The sequence below is a fragment of the Corvus moneduloides genome, chromosome 5, assembly GCF_009650955.1.
Source record: "Corvus moneduloides isolate bCorMon1 chromosome 5, bCorMon1.pri, whole genome shotgun sequence".
Lineage (NCBI taxonomy): Eukaryota > Metazoa > Chordata > Aves > Passeriformes > Corvidae > Corvus > Corvus moneduloides.
The window spans coordinates 28871346-28892958 of record NC_045480.1 but is presented as its reverse complement, the minus strand read 5'-3'; positions in this window follow the sequence as shown (position 1 = coordinate 28892958).

Genomic DNA, 21613 nt, shown 5'->3' with positions numbered 1-21613 from the left:
CAGGTGAATCTAATGTTTGCAGAAAAGCAGTTCCTGTAAGAAGCATCCAATTAGCCTACTTATGTCACTTAGTACTCTGTGCTTTAGTGTTCTCTGACTATAGATTAGTTTCTGTGCTCTAATTCCTGCCATTAATATTCACCCACCATAATCTTGCTTCGCTATGCATTATTTATCAAGTTTAAAAAGTGTTATAGCAAGTTTAACTAGGTAACAGGCAAAAACTGTTGTCCAAAAAGTGTTTTTAACCTGAACAGTTCATACACTGAAGAAGACATGTGAAAATGTTATTTAAAATGAGACAACTTTACAGATGCTAGGGACATGCTCTTTGGGGTTTTTTTCTGTCTGTATAACAATCTGTTTCTTTAAATGTTAAGAATGAATTTAAACTTCTATAGAACTGAATTTAAAAAAAAAGTTGGAAATTTGAAAAAACCTTCTAAGTATACCAAACGGAATCTTTCCAACCAGAAGGGGACTCAAGCTACAAACTGTAAAAGAAGCTCCTACAGATAGTTCCATAGTCTGTTGGGCAGAAGTGCTCTTGTAGATGCTTCTATAAGAACTATGGTTTGCAGAGTAGAAAACTGGCTGAATGGCCAGGCCCGGAGAGTGGTGGTGAATGGTGCTATATCCAGCTGGCAGCCGGTCACCAGTGGGGTTCCACAGGGCTCAGTACTGGGGCCAGTCCTGTTCAATCTCTGTCAGGATTCTCGATGAGATGGCCAAGTGCACACTGAGTTTGCGGGTGACACCAAGTTGGGTGAGAGTGTTGATCTGCTGGAGGGTAGGAAGGCTCTGCAGAGGCATCTGGACAGGCTGGATCAAACGGCTGAGGTACAATAAGGCCAAGTGTCAGGTCCTAAACCAGGGTCATAACTGCCCCATGCAGCATTACAAGCTGGAGGAAAAGTGGCTAGAAAGCTGCCCATCAGAAAAGGACCGGGAGGTGCTGGTGACAGCGGCTGAATACAAACCAGTGTGTGCCCAGGTGGCCAAGAAGGCCAATGGCATCCTGGCCTGTTACGAGCAATAGTGTGGCCAGCAGGACCAGGGCAGTGATTGTCCCCCTGTTCTTGGCACTGATGAGGCTGCACCTCAGATCCTGTGTCCAGTTCTGGGCCCGTCACTTCAAGAAAGACATTGAAGTGCTGGAACATGTCCAGAAACTGGTGAGGGGTCTGGAACAGAAGTCCTGCGAGGAATGGCTGAGGGAGTCATTTACACTGGAGAAAAGGAGGGTCACAGGTGATTTCATCTCTCTCTACAATTACTTGAAAGGATTTTGTAGCAATGTGTGGGTCAATCTCTTCCCCTAGTTAGCAAGCAATAGGACAAGAGGAAGTAACCTCATGTTGTACCAGGGGACGTTTAGATTTATTACTGGGAAAAAATTCTTCACAGAAAGGGCTGGCAATCATTGAAACAAGCTGCCCAAGTAAGTGGCAGAGTCACCATTCCAGAATATATTTAAAAGACATGTAGACATAGCACTTAAAAACATGAAGTGCCATGGTGGTGGACTTGGCAGGATTGATGGTTGGACTCTATGATCTTAAGGATCTTCTCCAATCTAAGTGGTTCTATGATGCTCTAACTGATAAATGCAAATCACTAATATAAATCTATTAGTTACTCTATGTTATTTGCTAAACAGCATGCATCGTTATACATGAAATTGTTTTCATAACAAAAAGAAATTTAAAACTTTGATTTTCAAGAATTGTATTGGGTAAAAGAATAGAGTAAGCAAAATGCTAAGGGAGATTACAGGCTTTTACAAGGGTATCGGATTAGGGAGAGAATCCCTAAAAACTGTGTTGAGTGTGTTTTGGTGCACATTTAATCTGAGACCTCAGATAATAATAATCATGAAAAGACAAAGAAACAAGCATGGGACTTACACTCCTATGAATATAATGCAACTCTCCGGTGGAAAGGGGGACAGCTGCCTTCTGAGAACAGGGTAGAAACCTGGGTCAGTCAGTTAAATGACAGTTTAAGATAAATACATTGCTGTTTTAAGGAATTTAAAATTTTTCATGAGTTTCTTCATTAATTTCTTCATGAATTTTTAAATTTTATAAGTTATATATTTGAGTATTCAACTAAAAGTGAGTACAATTACCACTGGAGCTGTTGCATCAGGTTTTTATTATATATCAAGTGGAGAGCAAGCTAGCTTCATAAATGTGTCAAAACTGTTATGCGGAAGAATAATTTGACTAAATACTTATGCATATTTAAATGAGTGATATGGCTCTAAATATGAATATATGTATACAAGTAGAGAAAAAAAATATGTAACCTGAAGGTATTAAATACATAGAGAGATACATACATACATACATACATATATACATATATACATACACAAAGAGAGAGAGAGAAAGGAATTGTATATTTTTCTTTCTTAAAGAATAATCTAATGATTAGAGCAGTAAAGTAAGGGATTGGATATTTTTTCTGTTCTTTGTCTCATTTCAAGCAGAAGAATATTAAACCTTTACAACAGTTATAGCTCTTTGTATCCTTCAGTATCTATATATTTTTTTCATAAGTTACATGGCTGGTGATTCTATTGATCAGGGGCGCTACTGAACGTTTAACCTCAACCCATATAATCTAAAAGTTCACATTTCCATCAAAAATGAAGGGGTATGAGCTGAAGGTACTGTGGGAAGCTGGACCCACAGTAGCTCTCCTTTTACTATATTTGCTTTGACTGGAAAAAAATTTCTAAGTCAGAATATCTGACATTTGGGATTTGAGGAAAAATATGTGATTTGGAGAAAGTGAGTAAAGTTTTCTGGTCATTAGCTAAACTTTAAATCCATATAAGAATATCTTGGAGCTGATGTAATGCATGAGTTGAGGGAAATTATAAATTGCTGGAGGATATTATCATAGACTTATCCACATTTGTGGTTTAGGAATACATCTAATGTTGACTTTGTAAAGCCAGTTGGTTTTTATGAGTCACTTTTAAGGCACTTCATATTCATATGACAGTGAATTTAATTTTTACTGATTCCTCTTTTTTCTCTAGAAAATAAGTTATTACAGATTATATAATATGTAGCCCCAAAACATCAGTTTGAAATTATAAAATTAGAAACATTGAATTTCTACACATGTGATAGTCAAGTACTCTCCAAATGAAGCAAAACGTAATGTTGATATACAGCCACACCATTAAACCAGTTAAGGAATTAAAAGATTTGTGTTACTTCATTTACGAAGATGTAAATATGTTTTGTGCAGAAATATTCCTTATTCTTTATTCTCCTTGTCCCATGAAACATCTGCTTTAACGTCATATTTGTGCTTCAGCTGATCAAAATCCAAAGCTTTTAAAGATTTAGGTATATAATCATGGAGCACAAATGAAAACAAACCAGTGATGTCTGGAAATGAAAGGCTTTATGCTTCCCCTGTGGCCTGCAGTGCACCCTGTGAATCATTCATTTTCCAAGTATTAACCTAAGATTATTTTTTCTATAAAATATATCCTCTTGCTTTCTTTTTATTTGTTCTAAGCTAAAACAGAAATAAAACAACTTTGTTTTCTCTGCAACACAGTCATAACTAATGCTAATACTAGAACTAAAATGGAAGGAGATTCTTTGTGCCTGGACTGAATCTATTTTACTTTGGAGGCATATCTATAGTTCTTACCATAATGCCCAAGCCTATACCAATGGGTGACTGTGATACATTTGTGAGGTTATAAGGCACCAACGTTTGCTTTTTTTTGTCAGCTCCATAAGACTCATACAGCAGGATGTTTCTGTCTCTGTTCATAACTGGCAGTCTTGAAATCCTGAAATCCTAAGCTTATTTTCATGGGACATCTAGATAACCCTGCAGTCGCAGTGATGAGGAGGGCTTATCTGGTCCATCACTGGAGAGAATAATTTTCTTTCCAAAAGATTACATCCTCATGTGCAAGGTTGAGCAATGTTCAGGATGCAGATGGGTTAAGCAACATAGGGAGATGGCGAGTGTTGGTTTCAGTGCTGTTTCCAATTAAGTTTGATAAAGAATTGTATACAAAAGCAACAGTCAAGGGTAATGGGGAGTTGCTTTAGAAGAAAAAAACAGATGTGGAAGACAGATTTATGCTCCAGGTGATTGGTATAATAAGCTTCAGGAAATAATGCAAGAGACAGCAGAGCATTTTAAACAATGTTCTGTGCATAATTTTTCTGTGTTTTTTATACGTGGGCTTCATCATTCTGTGGAACATCTGACATGCTCCCATCCTACTGAGACACTTAAGCATTAGCATGTGATGTATACCGAAATAAGGAATGCATTTCTTACCCTGTTAGGGCTTTTCTATTTGGATGGAACTTAGAGGCCAACTTGAAAATCCAAGGAAATATTTTTTAAAGGTATTTTGCAACTCATATTGTTAATTTCTCTCCAAGTTCCCCTAAAAAAAAGCATGAAACAAATTATACCAGAATGATTTTATGTGTAGTTCCCAAAGTTTACAAGAACTGCTGGTTGAGAGCCTACTTCCCCCTGCACTTGGTTTTGAGGATCTCTGTCTTCTATTCCTGATGTGCTGAAAGGTATTCCTACCATATACCTCTGCTGTGCTAAAAGCCATCCAATAGGGCAGGACTGGACAGATACAATAGGGCAGTTGGGGTGATTTAATTGGCAATGAGCCAAAGGCTTTTTGCTAGACATTGTCTACACAGTTATTTCTTTTCACTATGTTTTTACAATTGTGTCCCCATGACACGTCCTCCACATGGAATGTTCAGAATCTTCTGAGCAATCTGGTGTTTCTTTTTCCTGTTGCAGGACTAGAGCTCTAGTATTAGTGCACTTTGGCATACATCATAAGAGGACCTGACTGCAGCCTACAGCCTCTACAGTCACTCTGAAACTTCCAAGGTTCCTCTCTCACCATCCCATTCGTCATTTTTTCCATGAAAGCCCTCACACCACTTTCAATGGGGTAAAGAAATAGTTTAATTTTGGTGACTGTAAATACACTGCTTGAGATGGATTTGACAGTTTACTACACTCTGGCATCAGCTCTCTGAACTAAAGCCCTGCTAGGGAATTTCACATCAATTTTGTCAGTATTTTGGGAATTAATCTACCATTGGAGAAGATACTGATGATATAGATCATTTGCTTTGGGAAGGCTTTTTTTTTTATGCTTTAGTGTCCTTTTTTCTGAACCTGTGAGATAAACAGATGGGTAGACAGCTGCCATGCCACATTGCTGAGGTGAGCAGCAGGAAAAACTCAGGATAACAAAATGTTCTCTCATGAAGATCTACACAGAGCTCACCTCAAACCTGCAGAGCAACATGAAATCTTCCCAAGCAGTTCAGAAGCACACATCTCTCAGTGTATGAGAAATCACTCAATCTGATGGCAAAATGCCAAAACATTTAATGCAGAAAGTGCAGTAGATATGTGGCTTAATTCAAGATAGTAGTGCCATCACATTTCTTATCAATCCCCAGTCCAGTTTTAGCAATTTGGGCTACTTTTAACAGAGGAAAAAACAAGACATTAGAACTTCTTCAATGTAAATAGTACCGTGAGTCCTCCTTGATAAGGATGGCAGCAGGCAGTCTTCCAGGAAAATACACTAAGGAAAAGTAACTAATTTATTCATTACTTCCCATCAGCAAGCAGATGTTTTGCCCCTTCCTGTAAAGCAGGGCTTCAGAAAAGATAACAGTTACTTTGGAGGACACATACCATAACCATGTCCCCCTTCCTCCTTCTTTCCCTGAGTTTTTACTTTTGCGCATGAAATCATATGGTATGGAATATCCCTTTGGCCAGTATGAGTCAGCTGTCTGCTCCCAGCTGCTTGTAACCCCCAGCCCTGCTTGCTGAAGGAGGCAGTGTCAGGGGAAAGAAAACCTCAATGCTGTGTAAGAACTGTTCAGCCACTGCCAAAACATTGTGTTTTGGTGTGTTATCCACATGGTTGGGAGGGGGTTTTCCCACTTTAGGAATACAAGAAGTTGTGGCAACATGAAGTAATACTGTTGATACAGCTTGGTGTCATGATCAGACTTGCTGAGGGTGCACTCAATCCCACTGTCCACGGCACCAAGAAAGACACTAAGGGTGCCAGTTCCAACACCTACCCCTGAGGAACAGCACTCGTCACTGCTCTCCACTTGGACATCACACTGCTGACCACAACTCTGAGTGCCACCATCCAGACAGTTCTTCATCCATGGAGTGGTCCATCCATCAAATCCATATCTCTCCATTTTAGAGACAAGGATGTCATGTGGGACAGTGTCAAATGTTTTGCACAAGTACAAGTAGATGTCAGTCACTCTTCCCTCATCCACTACCTCTGTATCTATCACAGAAGGCCACCAAATTTCTCAGGCACAATTTGCCCTTAGAGAAGCCATGTTTGCTATCACCTATCACTTCTCTATTTTTCCACGTGCCTTACAATAGTTTCTAGGAGGATCTGATCTGTGATCTTTCCAGGCACAGACATGAGACTGGCTGACTTGTAGCTCTGTGCTTGTGGAAGATATCTTGCTGCTGAAATGTTGCAATTAAAAAACGCAGAGAAAATACTGTTTAGAGAGACTCTGACACACCTTTCATGTATTATAAAAATTAATCCACAACCCCACTTCGTAAAATTGGTTTGCCCTCTGCCCAAAGAGGATATTGTTGTTTCAAGTTTGAGTAGATGAAACAAAAAGATAGTGCCAAGAAAGTGATCTACTTGCTGATAAAGACAAAAGGCTGGGTAGGATGTACCATGTGATAGGAAATTCTTACCATGAAGCTGGTCAGTTTGAGAAAGTAGGAGAGCGGCAAAGAGTTGCTTTAGAAGGAAAAACAGGAAAGCAGGTAAGGACAGATAAGAGCACTTTATGACTATTGCTTAGGTTCAGGCAGAGAACTTCTTAGAGAACAGAAGGAGAATGTGATTCTATATAAATCCTACAATCTAGCTGGACTTTTTACCACTTATACCATGTGGAATCTGCTGTGGAAAAATAAATGTAAGATATTAACTTAGCATAAGACCACTTACTTATAATGAAATCTATTATATCGAAAGATAAATAGCTACCAGCTGACACATCTGGGGAAGTGGGTAGTCAAGTCCACTTTGAGCTCTATGGTACAGCTTCTTGCATAGAAGGGAAGTCTTGGCTCTTAGTCAATATTTCTTTTTCAGAGTCAGCAGAAGCTGTCTTCATCTTTTCTTCCTTTGCCTAAATTGGTCATGTCTGCCCAAACCTCAACCTGCAGTGTGTCTGACTGCAAAATCTTCTTAATGTGGGTGGATTGTGGGAATATTCTTAAGGCTAGATTCTCATTCTTGTTGAAATCAATGCTTTTGATTTGGCAATAAATTATATCCTGGTTATGACCTCGTCCTTTTAGCAGCTCTCTCAAGTCTATTTTGGTTCTGTTTCACTTCAGGAGTTTACTGAATCTGAATGTTCTTAGGCTCTGTGGAAATTTATCTGCAGTTAAAGTTACAAACTCCATTGTCAGCATTATCCAAAATCTAATGTCTGCTTTTAGAGCAGGTTCCCCTCATAGTCTGGTCTTGGCTGTAAATTAACACGTAAAGAGACAGGTAGCATCTGATTATGACTTCCAAAGAGCAGAGACTGCTCTTGTACATAGATTAATCCACTCTACAGGGATTGAAGAACTATTGGATGACAGCTGGAATGCACAAAGATTAAGAACCTACCAATTTCATATGCTGTGATCTTCCTGCACTTTCAAACACAGAATAGACCTGTTAATTGATAATAGTATGTGTGATATCTGAAGTGAAGGTAACCTGAGTTGCACATACCTGAATATTCATGCCCTCATGTAAATTTCAAATAGCTGAAATATATTCATACTGGTTTTCCTGTGAGATGTAGTGGCATAGCAGCACAATACACATGGAGAATCAGTTTAAACTTACTGTTGATCTCAAGATAACTCAGCTTAGAATGCCAGCTGCATCATTACAACACTGTTGAGTGAGACACATCATACAAGTGGGCTGGACCAGGTTCAGCATGATTCTTTAGTATTTTGTTGTTCTGAGGTTTTTAACTATATATTTTAGGTGTCTTTCTTTCTATTCCAGGATTTTGTCTTTCTTGAGATCCTCATCCTCCTTAATAATTTATGATGCCTTATTAATCATAGAATGGTTTGGGGTGGAAAGGACCTTAAAGAAGATATTCCAAAGCTCTTGCCATGGGTAGGGACACCTCCCACTAGACCAGGTTACTCAATGCCCCATCCAACCTGCCTTTGAATGCTGACAGTGATGGGACATCCACAATTTCTCTGGACAGCCTGTTCCATTGCCTCACTACCCTCGTTTTGCTATTTGACTCTGCTGCATCTTTGGGATTTTTGCAGTTAGCAGAAAGAACAGAATCACATCTGTAACATGGTTTTACAAATCACTTTGCAAGAGAATGGAAATGGAGGTTATTTTACCCTACTTGATGGAAATAGAGATTTATTGGTTTTCCCTAAATGCCCTCTTATTGAGGCTGCATTATAATTAAATCACTTTGCTATCATCTCCTCATGTTATGCTTTTTCAGGTTTTGTGGCTAATATTTTTAAAACTCTAAATTATGCATACATTTCTCAAATGGCAAAAATACATGCTTATCTCAAACCTTCTCTTGAAATTTCTAGTCTTCTTTGCAACACTTGACTTTTTTTCTCTGAATTCCCTTCAAATTACTAGCAATCTTGTGACAACAATGCACCAAAGTAGTTCCTGACTCCGCTATTTTGGCTGTATGACTTTGGGAGGAAGGGTTATCAAGAGTAAACTATGCAGGAACATGTTTAAAATCCAATGGGATGGGGTGTTTTTTTACTGGTTTCCACTTTTTCCATTCTGATCACATGGGACTCTGCCCAGTCAGACTGAAGTCTGATTGAAGCAGTTAGAAAGTGCCTGTATCTTATTCATACTGGCTGGCCACCCACAAATCCTCAAAAAAATTCTTTAAACTTCATCCACCGTTTTTATTGTCTTGAGTCCAACAAATGGAATGATCTGGATATTAGTCACAGATGTCTGTGCTACTTCATACTGAGTGTGGGCATTACCCAGATGATGTGTGTACATGAGCTTTTTGGACTTCCATAGTCCAAAGGGGGAGGGGGAAAAGATACACCAACACACATGTATATATATAAAAGTTCACTTGTGAGTGAGCTCATCCTCCAGTATTTTTTGATGATGGGCTTTGGAATGATATAGTGAGGCAGTTATATTTAGGTATATTTAACTTTTTGTGGGCATGCAGACAAATATTTGCTATAGCTCTATTTCACCTTTCACATACTATAGTATATTAAACCACAAAACCACACTGGCATAGTTAAAGGGTGGATATTTAACATTATGCTCTTCTTGGAATAGATGTGTTTGAGGAGGGATGGGGGGGGTGGTTTTGTGTGTGCTTTTTTGGTTTGTATGTTTTGGGTCATTTCCCTGCAACTATGCATGCCTAGTAGCAAGTTCTTTTGAACATTAAAATCTTGTCACTGGTGACTCTGCAACTCAGGGATTCAATTGCAGTGGACAAAATTACAAAATGTAATCCTAATTTTATGGTGGCTTTGAAGGTGGCAATGCATCAAGACATTTGCTCATTCAACATAGGAACAATGCAAAAAATATTAAAATAATTTGTTTATTTGCAAAAAGATTTGATGTGAATACTGTTCATATTGAACTTTTATGAACAGTCTGAAAAAAATTCAAATTCAATACCAGTAACCTACTTTACAGCTACTCAGTTAATACCAATTGGTACCAGTCAATCTGTATTTGTAGTTGCCTTAGAGGTTGCTTTATTGAAGAAACCAGCATGGAACAAAGTATTTGCTCATTAGGTTGCTATTGCATTAAAATTTGTGTCTTTGTACTCCTGTTTCTTGAGTTAAGTGTCATTGGTTAACAGGGAAATCCAAGAGAGAAGAAACACTCATGTTTAGTAAAAGAGGCCTTATTAGCCAGCAATGTTTTCTGTAAAACTTTTGCTTTCACCTCAGGAACAAACACTACTAGACACAGCTCACTTAGTTTTACTTTTGCACCATTTACAGCTTTCATTCTTGTGACAGATTCTTACATCATTTCTGCTGCTGTCTTCTGGCACCCTCACTCTCATCAAATAATTTCCGTGTCAAACTCTCATGACCCTTGAAATACAGCAGTACCTACTGATACCATCCTAGTGTTCTCTTAGAATCAGAGTCACAGACTCCTGCTGATCTCATCAAAACTTATTTTCTTTGCCAGGAAACTCATCAAACAATAAACTCAAACTCAGGAGGCAGAGATAAAGAAATTTATTCTGTACTTTATGCTGATTTTCTATATAGATAGTTTTTGTGCAATAAAAACCATAGGTCATGGAGGTAAGTTTGTACTTTCCTGGACTTACCTTTAACCTGGAATTAATTTGACTGTGCATGTACTTTTATAGTTCCACTAATAGCTATTGTAAATCTCTGAGTGTCTCAGGAACACAGTGCCTGCTGAAAATTTCAGTTAAATAATGAAAAAACATGAAATTCTCTAATGTATCTTCAGTGTTGTAAAACTTAATAATACGGAAAAGTTTCCTTTGAAATTACTTTATTAGAACTGAATCCTTGCTAATAGCAGAGGAGGCTAAAGGCTTATTCTTCTTACCTCTCTAAAAACTCCAGTAATACAACAAACTATGAAGCTAGACATGACACTGAATATTGTGCTATCACAGAGCTCCCTACGTCGTATCTTCCAAACTGCTAAAAGTACCTTATTCCCTAAACTATATTGCATTCCTAACCTTGTATTTTGAACAATACTGAAGGCTTTGTGCAAATATCTTGGAAGTACATTTTAAGAGATGATGCAGGCAAACTGTGTGTTAAAGTGCATAATATGTATTACACTTCCATCGTTTATTTGTATTTTTATGACTAAATTACCTTTAAAAAATCTGTAGCTTCATTCGTACTGAATGTTACCCAGTCACATCAACCACATCTTGTGCCAAACTGGCATATGACTGCCAGAACATTTCATAAACTCATTGCCAATCTATGATTTATGTCACAGAATCATTCTACTTTAGACCTTATTTTGCCATGCACAAGAGATCTTGTAAGAAGGATATTTATGAATTGAGTGCAAAGGAATGACTTTTTCTTGCAATGATAACAGGTAGTAGGTGTTGTGTTAATGTGTCATGTTTATGCTTCTGTTTAGAAACCTTATGTTCCTCTGTACAGTCCCTACTTATTTACTTTCTTCTGCATTTACAGTAATTTCTTCAGTAAAACTAAGCTAGCTGTGCTACACCAAACTACACCTTGAATCATAGCGTGATTCATAGCATGGAAATCTAAATGTGCTATTGGGTATAATCCAACATAGCTCAACATGCTCTGAGGGTATCTGTGGAGTGTGCTGGGTACTTACAGCGCCCAGTCTTCGGGATGTGTGAGCGTCACACACTGTGTACCCATATGCATTTTGGAGCTTGAAATAAATCAGTAATTGAAAAACATGGCTGGACTGGATTGGTGAAAAGTTATGGTGAGGTGAAGTAGGTCTGGTATCTGTTGCTGCTGATTATGATCTGACATGTTTAGACTTTGCTTGTCCTCTCTTTCTCCCATCTAAGTTTGAAGAATAAAGTAACTGGTAGAAAATAGTGACTAGAAGAAACTATAATCTCAGGTTCATCTGATAGAGGATTGACCCTGTGCCCTATGCTCTACAATGTATTTCATAAATCTTTGGAGAGTACAAAAAGCAACTCTTTTCTCCCTATTCCCTCATCATTAATTAATCCTGAAGATTTGAGAAGCTTCCTTACTGTTCCCATAGTATTTGCTTGTTCTGTTTCATCTTTACACTGACTCAGCTTCTGGCTTTTAGTCAGGCAGCAAAAGTCGTCATTGATGGAGAATGAAGATCTCCATCTCTTCTGGATTCACATGGCCTGGGTATGCATGTTGGACAGCAAGTAGATAACCCACACAGGATCCTTTAACAATCTTTCCCGGAGCCTACAAAAAAAAAAAAAAAAAGAAAAAGAAAAAGAAAAAAAAAAGAGAGGTCAAGGTGGGAAGGTGGGAAAGAAACCTTTCAGGATTGAAAGGTCTCCCCCCAGAAATAATCATCTTTCAAAAGGATGGTACTGGGAGATCATTTAGTTATGACTGTCAGGATTAATCTCCAAATCTTCGTGAAGTTTCCTATTACGAATAGGCTTTAAGTGCACTAATTCCAATTTGAACTGTGCTGGAATGGGAAAAATTTACTGCAATGTGAGCAAAATCTGATGAACTGAGAAACTGGACCTGAACACTGAGCTTGTAACTCAGTTGTTCTCAAGATTTTTCATCTTGCAAACCAGCTCATTTTTCTAGTTCTCTCAAACCCCATGCAATGTATGATTGCTTCCATCTGTTTATGAGGTTAAATTTCTGAACTGTAAGTGTGGAAGGAGAAATTCAGTTATGCATGCTGCTAGCTGAATAGTTCTGCTTAAAAGAGAAAAATGTTTTGGTTAAAACTTTTATTTTCTCAAGTTGTATTCACTGTAAATCACTTACTGTATTAATTTCTAACTGTGACATACTTAAATTACAATATAAAGCTACATCTCTCTTTCTATGTTTTCATAATATGTCATGTCCTCAGAAATGCCAATGGAATTACACCTTTCTGTGCAGAGTCATCTAGGCATCAGTCCTTTATGACAGTTGCTATGACTCGTGAGCATTTCTCTCTTACTGAGGAATGTAGCTTAAAGTCCTGAGATTTAAGATTTGTGTTACTTGGGACACTTACTTCTCAAAAAATTAGTGTTACACGTTTGTCAGTTTTCTCTGAATGACCTAACCTAAAAATATAACTCCCCCTATTTATTACAATTATTGAAGAAGTTGAGATTTTGATTATAAAATTGGAGTCAGTGACAAAAACAATTTTGAACCATTAAATATAGGTGGTATTTAACTATAAGGCTGTTAAGGAGGTGTTGAAATATTTCAAGAGGTACAGTTGTAATTTGGTTGCAGAAGAAATTGTTTTGCATCACTATAGTTCCTTTTCAGAAGGAACTTCTCTTCATATGCATTCTTAAGTAGTTTTTCTAGTTGATCTCCATTAGGAACCCTGCTTCAGTAACAGAACTCTGTGTCAGACTTACCCATAATGATTTGCAGATCTTCCCTTAAGCTCTTTGGAATTAGGATTTTCTTCCCTTGTTCCTTGAAGTTCATCTAGGAAGCATGTGAATATGGGAAATATACCCAAGAAGGTAGTACTGACTAAAGTGAACAGGTCTTTAACTTCACCTCTTCAGGTTGATAAAATGTACAGTTTACTCAAACTGTTTTAATTACAAGGGCCATTATGTTCCAGGAAATCTTCTCTCCAAAAAGACGAGTTTGTGAGAAGGCTAGTTCTTTCTAACTGCAAGATGGGAAAAAGATTTTAAAGATCACTTTGATCCTTAGAAATTATACCTAATGGGCTTTGTGGGTTACCCAGTTACCCACTACACCCAGATATGCAGAACAGTGTATTTCAGTGTTTCCATTTGTGCTCTACTTTGAACCCCCCCTTAGATTAGCATAATAACTTTGTGCTAGCCCTTTCAAGTTCTTAACTTTTGCTTTTAGGTGTCTTCTAGGTAATTATGTCAGTCACAATACTTACTATCTGGAATTGTAAGGAAGGAAAAGGAATATAATATCTCCTTAACACACAAAGGAAACCAAGTCACTGAGAATTTACTGTAATATCTTCTTTAAAACTAAGCTGGCATGAAATAGAAAGAGTGAGTTCACTGAAAACAAGATGCCTATGAGCCTAGCCAAGACAATTAAAACATTGATCTTGGTTAGACAGACAAGAGTTCATGTCTACTATACAAATACTGCCAGTTTTTAATGCAAAATTGGATATATCAAAGACAAGAGTGACTACAAAAAAAAAAACACTGTGAAAATCAGTGGATATGAAAGTGTTTGATATACCTTATCTTGATATATATTTGTGTGTCTATGTTACTAAACATATGAAAGAAACAACTTGAGATGAAAACACCATGTAAAAGAGGACAATACATGTCCTTGACATACTTATCACTTTGAACACCTGGAAGTTTTGCTTGAAAAATTTCTGTGATGTCTGGAAAGCATTCCAGATGCCTGCCTCTCTCTCAGAGAAGCTGGTTTTAAACTCTCCTTTCCCCAATTTCTAAACTAGTCTTACAAATCTAGTATGGGGTAAAGGACGTGAAAGTTGGAGTAATATCAAACATTGATAATTTTGTATTTTTCTTCTTTGACTAATCAGATGAAAAAATAAGGTTATCCAAAATTCTTGTCTTGGCTATGTATATCTCATTTGTCTTATGTTACCTTCAAATCACAGTTTGTCATGGGAAGCAGAATAAAACTGTTTCAGTTTTTCACTTTGATATGTCATCTGCTGAATCTTCAGGTCTGATTCAGACCAGGTTTAGGTGAGCACAATTGCTGGAGTCCTCAGATCTTAATGGAGCATATACTCCTTTTTTTCCTTCCCTTCATTTTTACCAGTTCCTTACTTCTTTTTGAAAATACATAGCTGGTATCTTTTTCCCTTATATGTTACTGCTCTTTGATCTTCCCCACAGATATTTGCTGTGTATAGTTTGTCACACTTTGTCAGGTATCTTTTCATCATCATCTTCTTTCAAGTGACTTGAAACATATAATTTTTTCATTTTTTACCCACTTTCATAGCAGGATCCAGTTTCCTTGTTCCTTTGGCATTTTTAAAAATCTAATTAGTAAATCAGGTAACTATTTTTAAAAAAGGGTTTTGCAAGCAATGCTGAGTTACACTATATGTTGATGTTCATTTTGTGTGGAATCTGGATTGTTTTATCAGCATAAACTTTTGTTCCAAACACCAAATTCCACAGTTATCTAATTAGTTCAATGGGGAGGTTCCTTGCAACTTTAAAACTTGTTTATACATAAACCCTAATTGGAGTTTCTTTCATAAATGATGGAGTATGGGAATAAAAAATAGTTTTTTGTATTTATCTTAAGTTTCCATTGCCTTTAGTTTCACTCTTATAATGAGAAGGAAACTACATATAATACTATTATTTACCCTGGTATGTTTTGTTTCTTTTGTCCCTTGCAATTTGAGATCTCTTCTATCTGAGGAAAAATCATTGTTTCTCAAATATTACACACACTCAAAGCTTACTGTTGTGTTTATCATGGTTTTGCTCAAGTTAAACATGTGGTCTTGAAAAAAGATATCAAAACAGTCTTTATCACTGTCAGTTTTGCCACTTTTAGAAGGACTAGCAGCTGGGAAACTGAACAATCATCGTAGTCAGACTAAGAAAAGTAGGGAATGTGAGAGAGAGGAAAAAAAACCTCTTACTAAGCTAAATTTGGAGAAATATACTCTATTTTAAAATACCATGCAAGAACCAAATAGTGCCAATGAAAATATCAAGAATGGAAAGAGGAAAAAAGCATCAGCAAGGGATGAATAGAATATTTATTCTGCAAAAGGGGAAGCAGAAACCCTTCAAGATGAAAGCTGTATGTGATCTTGTTTTCTACTCAAAGTCAGCAGTGCCTTTTTAGTGAAAAATATCATAGTGGTAATTACAATGAATTAAATAAAATCTTTAATGCTAATCTTTAAAGAAAGATTAGCAAACCACTCCAATGTCTAATCAAGATCAATAAAGGCTAAGCTCCCACCTGCCCCTAACAAAACCAACCAAAACTTCCCTTGAGAAGGGTTGCTTCAGAACTCCCTTACTGAGGTTTCTTCTTTTTCCAGATTCCTAATATATCTACATTATCAGGTTAGTACAAATCCAAAGCTTTTTTTGAGGCAAATCTCCTAGTCATTCCTGTTTACTATGTTTTAATTGCAGGCTCTAGGAGCATGTGGATGAAACTAAACTGCACCACATGGAGCACACCTAATACATTTAGCCCAGGGTGCCCAACTACTTCAAAGAAACACAACCTCTGAAATGCATATAGTGTAAATCTCACTTCCTCAGCTGTTTCCCTCTACAGGTTTACTTTCATTGGACGCTACTTACCAATGTAGGCATAAGTACTGTGGCCCAAGACCATACAAAATAGACCACAAGATCATGTACACACTGGTACAGCAAGTGTTGCATGAAAGGCTCCATGAATAACTGATAGTCTTGGCTTAAGGGCATTTTTGAAAAAATGGAGAAAGTCTTGCCAGGACATAAAACTTTATAGGAACAGAATCAAAGCATGTCTCTCTAGTTTTTTCATGGTATTAGCTGTTAAAAGCAACTAATAAGGAAGCTTTAAAAATAAAACTATTGGAGTGAAACAACTTAAATTTCCATTTTAGAAAAGTGTGGATGAAAATTGTGGTCTTTGAGTTCTTTTTCCCTTTTTTTTTCACTAACAGTCTCAATGCATCTTGGTTGCGTAGTCTTCTTTTTTTTTTCAAAACCAAATTGTTTAAGCCCAGTTCTTTCTTCAAACTGCTTTCTCTTTGAGGTCAGTTTGTCAGATTAGTGAGATATACTCAGAATTGCATACATCTGTCTTGTCTTTAAATTTTAGCTAGTTGCTGCCAGTTTAGGAATACTAGTCTTGGAGCATTGAAGGAGAGTGAAAGCTGCTGAGAGTATTCCATGAGAGCTCAAAGCCTTTTAGGCACTGAGAAACTTAGTGTAAGAGACGATATTGTAAGAAATCTCCCTTAATTATGGCTGCTGTTCATGGAGAGTGAAATACTGAACTAGCAAAATGATGCGCAGAACTGTTGAACTTTACTCTTAGTCATCAGCAGTTGCACATCAGATATTTCATTTCATCTCACGGAGATATTACTAGCGTTTTATTTTCCGTATATGTTCTGTGGTCAGATTATTGTAGAAACCACCAAATCCTCCGGTTTTAATTTAAATGTTGAAGGGTTTTGAGTTTTTTTGAGTTTTGTTAAAAAAGAAAAATTAAGAAATATATAGCTCAGCATGAGCTGAGATGTATACAATGTGGTTGCATTGGTACATAACATATGGTTGTTATCTCCAACCTGATTGGTGTTCATGTTGCAGATATGTCTTTTTTCATATTTATAAAAGAAATGAGCATATGCCCTGATCCCCTAACAAAATTAAGTTACTGCACTGTCACAATACAATCCTATCCCATTCCTGGATGGAAACCACCTTTGAAAAACTTGTTGCAGATATTAATGCCCTCCTTATTCTCATCACAGCATCCTTCTAATTACCACTGCAATTTTAATACTTGCTGGAAATAGGGAAAAGAGAGGGAGAAGGAAGAAAAGCCAGGTGATTTTCTCCCAGCATTATCTAGCTCTGTGCTCTGTGGATTAGGTGCTGCCCTTCATAAAGGAGGAGAGTGGAGGAAGTCTTCCCCTGGAAAGTGTAATGAATTCCTTGGAGGGGATGAACAATTTTATTTCCCCTGCATAAAGAGGCATGAGCATTACCTTCACCACACATCTGTAGAGAGTCAAGCCATCTCATCTGGGAGAGAGCAACAGGCAGACTTCTCAGCACCAGCCCAGATGCTGGAGTGACCAAACACATTCCTGCCACTGCAACCTCATCCACAGCTCATTACACAGTGTGTGTGTTTTCCTGATAAAGTAAGGAAGCTCAACTCTGAGTTCCAGGAGATCTAAGCTTTACTGTATTCAAATGGTCAGAAATATCAATTAGGAAAAAGTTTGTTCATAAAAAAGTTAAGTGTTCTTGATTTTTGGTAAGTTAGGAAGTAGACAAAATAGACACTCAACTAAAATGCATACGAATATTGTAAATTTCAGCTTTTACTTCTGTCTTTCCAAGGGGGAAACAGAAACAGGTGTAAAGTTGTCAGAAATGTTGGGTTTTCTTGAATTTGTAATTGAATATTCTGTACAAGGAGAGTCATAAGAGAACATGACATAAGAATGATGGTACTGTACAACAAGGTCAGACCCAATATTCTGTGTCTTACAGTGCTCAGGAGCAGATTCTAGTAGTGGCAAGTCATGAAAAATTGCAAGAAAAAGACCACCTCACCGGGAGGATTTCTCTGGTAGCTCTTGTCTTCAGTCCCCCAGTTTCCTCAAAAATGCTTTTTGTCCAGACATTTAAACTATGTTTAAATGCATATCTTTGCACACTGGAGGCTTTTAACATCTTTGATATTATTAAAATATTAGTAATATTTTAGTATATTGATAAGATATACTATTCACATGTTAGTCACATATTAAGTACTTAACATATTAAGATTATTAAATTTTTACAGATTTTACATCTGTAATATCAGTAAAGTGTTATGCTGTGTAGTTTTCTCCCACAAAGTTATCTTTATGGTTACTATCTGCACCCTTAGAATGTCTAAAGACAAATTTCTTTCTTCTAATGATCATGCCAGCTGCTTCAAGTCAGTGTAGCTAAGGTTAATGATACTAAATAAAATGATACCAGGATGGAATCTGTCTGAAGTAAGCCAATAATTCCCTATTGTTTGGCAAGTCTGAATTTATTTTGAGTAAATGGTGGTTTCTAAAATAAAACAGTGCTAATTATATTTGTCTCCCAAGTATTTTCTCAGGAAACAGACAAACAGCCTTTCTTGGTTTGTTTTAAGAACAAATACATTACCGCTATAAGTATTTTCTTATTGACTCCAAAGATGAAACAGGTTACTAATGGAAGGAAAAGTGATACAGAAAGAATAAATTTTTAGGGTGTTTTGCAAAAGAAAAAATAAAGGCACAGTTTGCACAAACTTCATAGATTCTGTAGAAATGTTAAACAGAGTGTGCGTATCCAAATAGAAAAAACAGAGCACTGTGTTTCTCCAGCACAGTGTTTCACCATCTACAAATTTATAATAATTTACATTATTACAATGAGAAAGAATAAGCTCTTGGAGGTTATTGAATGCTCCCATGCATCCAGCCACACAAAGAAGGTTAGGAAGTGGATCAACAGCTTTTATGTTCTTAGATTCCATTTTAGATAGGTAGACAAATATAAGATAATTGATAGTAACGATAAATACAGATACACCACAAAACCAGTATCAGTAGAGGGAGAGAGGAAACAGCCTCAAGTTCCTCCAGGGGCAGAACTTGAATTGCCTGAATATTAGGGAAAATTTCTTATCTGAGAGGTTTCTCAGCCATTGGAACTGGCTACTCAGGGCAGTGGTGGAGTCACCATTCCTGGAACTGTTCGACTGCTCATCACAATGGATGTGGCACTTGGGGATATGGTTTAGTGGGGAACACAGTGGTGCTGGGTTAATGGTAGAAATCAGTGATATTAAAGGATATTTCCAGCCTTAATGATTCTAAGGTTCTAGGTCTGAAAATTCTCATGTAGGTTATGCTCAGCAGACATGGCCATTGAGAGACTGGCATTCCACAGGTCTGAAAGCAATTAAGAAGGATGAATCCAAACTGCACAAGTCTGGAACAATGGGACCGCATCCCCAACTACTTTAAATTGAAGTATCTCCCCCGAGTTTAGTGCAACTAAATCCTATCACAAGAATCTTAACAGCAATAAAATGTGACTTTTCAAATAAATGTACTTCAACATCCTTCAAAGAAAATTCATATATATGAGATTTAAAGAAAGAATTGTCTTCACGGAGAGATGAAGAATATTGAGGAACCTAACTGCATACTGTCTACTCATACTCAATAGTTAATGACACTATCCTTAAAATTTATCATATGCAAGCATGCATTCTGCTTTTATCAGTGCTTGTCATTTTTAATTAATCTTGTAATTACAATATCTTTGTACAGAATTTGAAAATGGAGTGCAGTTAATGTATCTTCATGCTTTTGCTTGAAATTTGTGGTCTTTAAAAGAAAAATTGTCTTCACAGGGTCTTGATTTAAAACCTAATAATTGCTCGGAAGACATTCCCAAAATAGAAGATACAGTCTTCACAACAGGAAATGTAAAATATAGTTCAGCAATACACAGCTTTCTGAGTTTCTTGCCAAGTTATGACAGATATACTGATCGATTGCTAAAAGGTAGAAGCAAGGCCAAAATCTGGATAGCATATTCCAGAGAAACTAGAACTACTTATTCTTTGAGTAGCTCTTGAAACCATGCTTTAACTTCAGTTTATATCACTGTGTAACACTGTCAACCAAATAGCTTTGCAATGTCTTGCTGAACTTTAGTGTTAGTTGTCTAGAAGTTGTAGATTGTGACATTTTATTTCCATGGGACCTGCAGTAATTTTACTTTTACAGGTTTTGTCATCAATTTGCCAACACAAGAAAAAGTGTGTTCATCAACTAGCATGTCCACTAACAGGCACACTTGAGACCTAATTTGGGGAAAGTTTCATTGTCCTTAGAACATTTAATTGCATACATCTTTGTTGTTCCTAAAATGTTTCCCTCTACTAAAGTAGAGTAGCCTGAAAGGATTTAATATGAATATTAATGAAAAAAAGGTTTTTTAAATACTGAAACAAATTTCTACCAATATTTGAAAGTTGAAAAGAAGTAAGATTTGTTTGGAGCAATGGCTAACAATTCATGTTAGGGAAAATGTAACCAACTCTGACAAACACCCTTAAAATAGCCTACTGTATTATAAACAAAATCCTTCTTTTGATCATTCAAACCTGAATGTTAATGATCAAAAATCCCAAAGCAGGAAATAGAACAAACAGTTCTAAAAATAGGTAATCTGCCTGACTATTATCATCTACTCATTTGAGGAGTCACTGCATTCTTTAATCCATATTAATCTTCATTTGGCATATTATTTTGGTGTTTGGGACTGCCTCAGCAGCAACCTCAGATTTGAGTTTATCTTCTGTGGAAAAATTATAATCTTTGAATAAAAACCAAAAGGGCTTTAACTTTCTTTTTATCTTTTAATGGCTTAATTATAATCTTCATTAACACATCATTGAGAACAAGAATGTGTATAAATACACGCAAGACTAAGGGCTTCTTTAAAGAATGATCTTAATGTTTCTGTCTACATTATTAAGTAAAGTTCTTGACAATTAGAATTCAATGTTCCAAACTGCAGAAAGGTAATTAGCAAATTCCAAATAAATTGTTTATTTAGAAGAGGTGTTTATTTGGTATTTTTTTAATTAAAAACCCCAATAGTGTTTCTCATAGTGATACACATAGATATTATTACTTCTCCTAGTGATTTTGATGAGGATTTTTTCAATCAGTTCCAATTATATCCTGTTCATAAAGTCTCGGCAGGAAAGAATTGTGCATATAGATGTAGTCTTAACATATTCAAATTAATTTCATTTTGCTGAAATGATCACTTGTAAATTTATTTCAGCTGGGAAATTGTAAAGAGCCTTTTTCAGACTTCCTCATGCAACACATTTATACTGCAATCCAGTACACTGGGGCCTAGCAAGGATATGGTCATGTCCCTGAACAGGGATAGTGCATGAAATCCTTGTTTCTCCCATGCCTGGTCCTCAGCCATTCTGTTCTGCCAGGCTGTGTGTGCCTAATGGATGCTTCTCT